At 41.2% G+C, this 4,059-nt stretch overlaps 1 long non-coding RNA gene across 1 annotated transcript; it reads left to right on the top strand.

Annotated features, from left to right (window-relative positions):
* The first annotated feature begins 582 nt into the window (after positions 1-582).
* Positions 583-3,511, top strand: LOC130175548 (uncharacterized). The gene is made up of 2 exons (XR_008828749.1): positions 583-659; positions 2,992-3,511. It is a non-coding gene; the product is annotated as an uncharacterized LOC130175548 (long non-coding RNA).
* Positions 3,512-4,059: the final 548 nt, after the last annotated feature.

Below are 4,059 nucleotides of genomic sequence, written 5' to 3'. Positions count from 1 at the left end.
GTCCAACTCGAGCCTTTCATCCTCCGGACGTTCGGACGGAGACACAGACAGGTCAGGGTTAATGATGGCCTGTCATTGCACCTTTAATGTACAATGTGTTGAGTAAAGGCTGTTTATTCTTCCACATAATGGTTTTCTGATGAAAAGAGACGAGTCATAATATGAATGAATAACTACGCATTCTCTATATATTTTCACTGGTTTATACAGGTTTATTTTTGACTTATAATGAATTAATTTCCCATCCCACACCACCAGGGTGATGTGATGTGATGTGATGTGATGATATTCCATATCTGAGCAGGCTATACTTCTCTTCTCTCCCCACAAAGAAACTAAGTATGAACAACATTTCCCTGTGAGAAGTCTGACTGTAATGGAATACTTGTTAAAAAGAGAAGAATGTGCTTTAATTTGTCAAGGGGATCTGAGCTGACAACTTTAGTAAAGTCCACTATAACAACCTTCCAGGGCCCCTGACCTAGGGAGGGAGTGACCCCTGACCTTATTTGGGCCTCTTTTATGAGGACTTTTTTAGGCTCCGGCCAGATGGCTAAACTATCAAAGGGTTTTTTATGAGAAAAATCTGCAGGCAAGAACGGAGTAGTATATTTATCTCATTGTGTGGAGGACGAAGCCTCTGGGACTTCCGACTATAGGTGAGTCGAGAAAGACTTGGATACACAGAGTGCCGCCCCTGCTCATCATTACATCTGAAGAACAGTCATTTATAAATATTATCCAAAATAAATTAGCTCTTTTTATGAATAGTATCAGCTTCTTCTAAATTTTCCAGGAATGGGAGCTGTTTCATTCAACCTACTGACCTCCATAATTTTCCATTTTAGCTTTTTCACATTTATCTCAAACACCACAACTGTACTCATGATCACAACCATAGAGTTGAACAGTGTCGCATAATTGCAAGATATTGTTCACAAGGGTTTGGATTAGCTATGCTCAAATCATTTTTTTCTTTGTGTATTTCCATTATCAGCAGCTCACTATTGACTCAGTCCTCCATCCCAGGCCAACCCTGGCAGCAGCAGCAAACATGAAAAGAAAGATATTGATTTTATGTCTTTGCGGCTCATAATCAGCTGCTTGTCAATGGCAGCAATCAGACAACAGAATGGATGAACGGCCTGCTGTTGAATAAGGTTGTTGCTCCTCTTTTTTCTTTTCTTTTTTTTGTGTGTTTGAAAAGATTTTAATAAATGCTGCCCTGAAACTGATGTGACAGTGGCCGGAGATCACAGATGAGTGCAAATCAGTGGAATTTGTGTGTTTGGGGAAAGGGGAAGAGTTGTGTGTCCCAGGGTTACTATAACTTGCTCTGCTCGCATCACTCATGTGGCGTCTTTATGAGCGATGGGCTGTTTTGTTGGATTAGGTTTCTGGGTAAAGCATTTAGGGCTGGGTTTATAAGCAAAGAGCAATACATGACCAGCTTCGAGATCCCAGTAGATGTTTGATGTGAATACGAACTGGTGCAAGTTTGTGCTTGTGCATTTGCATGAATCTGACTTTTAAGAATTTCCAAATGATCTAATGATAACAAAGCTGTAGAGGCCACACTGGTGAAAACCCTACTCGGCAGGAAGTAGAAGAATACCCACACAGCTGTTGTAGGCATTACCTGTTAGTTGTCTTCCTCAGAAACCAACTCAGCTTCTCCCTCTGAGCCCACTCATCATTTTTTTTTTACTTCTGTATGAACAGGAGCCTGATCATTTGCAGAGATGTATTCCACATGAGCTGCAGGAGGTTACACAGGAGGCTAAAAGTCACTGATGCACCAGATCCATCATGTAAATACTGTATATGTAATAGATTCAATAGAATCTAAGAATTCAGTGCTAAAGTGACATTTTATTTTAATGTCAATATCAAAATTGACTATGTTTTGATATTACTAACCGTCCAAAATGATTACCTGATGCAAAGCAGAGACACCGATCAGTCATTTAGCTTTAAGAGCAGAATCTAACCCTTCATAAGTGGGGTAACATAAGCTGTCATTGGCCTGGTTGTTTTTAATGTGGCCATTCCTTCCCTTGATTGCACTCAGAGGTCGAGCGAGATCTGAAGTCACTGGAAGCAGTTAAAATAATAGGAGCTGACCATGTGTTTGAGGTTATATGAAGGGGAGGGACCCCCCCATCCCCACCCCCCCCATCCCCACCCCCACCCTTTACACACAGAGCCAAAACAGTCACATAGGAGGCTGCTGCAGTTTACCTCAACCTGGAAAATAGAAGATGATGCCCATCAATAGTCAGTAGATATTACAGATAAAGAACCTAAATAAGATCAAATCTGGAAAATAAACTGAAACAATAACCACAATCCAGATTTAAAAACTAGTTTTAGCTGTAATCTCTGCAAAACTATACAAGTTTATTCATCATTCATTAAAACTTAAACTTTCATGTAAATTCATGTTGTGGTGTGTACAACTGTACAAACCGCCTGTTTACCCTCCCCTGCAGGGCAGCGGCTTCAGCACATGTGCACATGTATCTATACACACACACACACACACACACACACACACACACACACACACACACACACACAGAAGCCCAGCTTTCAAAAAAATACTCACTGACTCACATGTACATACACTCCAGATCGCTGTCTCCACCCATTTTCATTCACAAAGAGAAGCTTGGTGAGGGAGGCGGAGCTGGTGCTTACCCGAAAATTTGTGAGTCACTGAGAGAGCACAACAGGCATCTGCCACGGGAAAGTCACTAGTTTGCCCAACTCATATTGTTACCGTGACAATTTCCACTGAAGATCCTCGGACTTCTGAAGAACATGTTTATCATAGAGATGTTTATCATTGTGGTTCCCTTTATGAGTACTCTGCTCCATGCCATTTTCACTTCACAGTTTGATGTGTGTGTCTTGCAAATGAGCTAGAACCAGAGTTATGAGGGGGATCCTTCACCTTAAGATGTTTTTTTTTTTTTTTTTCCCCCCCAGTTTCACTGTTAAATCTCCCAAAGTTTAGAACACAAAGACCCCTGAACGCTGGCCAGCCCACCCTGCAGATGGCCGGAGGATCAGAGGCTGTCAGCACGCTTAAACGAGCCAAGAGTCGAGGCTTCAGCCCTGCGGGGGAGGACAGAGCATGAATGGGGTATTTCCACCAAACTCTATAGCCCCCCACTGGGCATTTGTAAAATGATTTGTGGCAAATTTGTTTAATCAATATGGATGTGGGGGTTTGGATACCCTCCTCGGACAGAAGTCTTTCTTGCCCCCTCCTTTCTTTTTTTTTTTCTTGCTTGTAAATGCATCAGTGGTCACTGTGTAATAAGAAAACCCAGGGCTAACTTTTGTTTCTCTCTGTGTGTGACTGTGAGTGCAACACTAAGAGGATACATACCTGACAGGAGGAGAGACGTTATTGATCAGCGGAAGACTTGCCAAACAGCACAGGGATTCAAACAAGTCATACAAGTTTGGACACTTCATAATAAAGACTTGCTCTTTACATCTATTGCATGTTTGAAGGTCCTTTTCCTTTTGAATCAAGAGCCTAAAGTTGGAGGGGGTCATCTTTTGGTTTTACAAATAAAATTAACTTGACCTCAATAAATTTAAACTTTAGCTACTTAATATTTTTCTCAAATTATCAACAAATTTTGAGATTTTGATTGATTGTTTTTTGTCAGGTTGGGAGAAAACACTCTCAAAAAATAACAAGTTTTTAACGTCTTATATATGAATGTGTTCTTCCATCATGTAGGAAAGCAGCTCTCTGCTTCACTCAGTGCACGGTGGCTTTGCAGAGAGGCAGGTGGCTTCAATCCAATTCTACCGTGGCTGCTGTCCGGGAGGAACCAAAGGACAAAGGCTCTATAGGGTTTTTCTCCTTTTTTGTCTTGCTTGTGATTTACAGTTGTGCCTCCCATAAAGTAAACCTTCCTTCCCTCTCACACACATATATTGTCACACCATGTTTTTGCTCAGTGTTTCCTGATCCTGAGAGGAGATTGATGTTGCTTCAATTCTTTATTTCAGTGACTTTCTGTTCATATAATCAGA

The sequence above is a fragment of the Seriola aureovittata genome, chromosome 9, assembly GCF_021018895.1.
Source record: "Seriola aureovittata isolate HTS-2021-v1 ecotype China chromosome 9, ASM2101889v1, whole genome shotgun sequence".
Lineage (NCBI taxonomy): Eukaryota > Metazoa > Chordata > Actinopteri > Carangiformes > Carangidae > Seriola > Seriola aureovittata.
The sequence above is the reverse complement of the archived record's forward strand: the minus strand, read 5'-3'. Positions and strand labels throughout refer to the sequence as shown.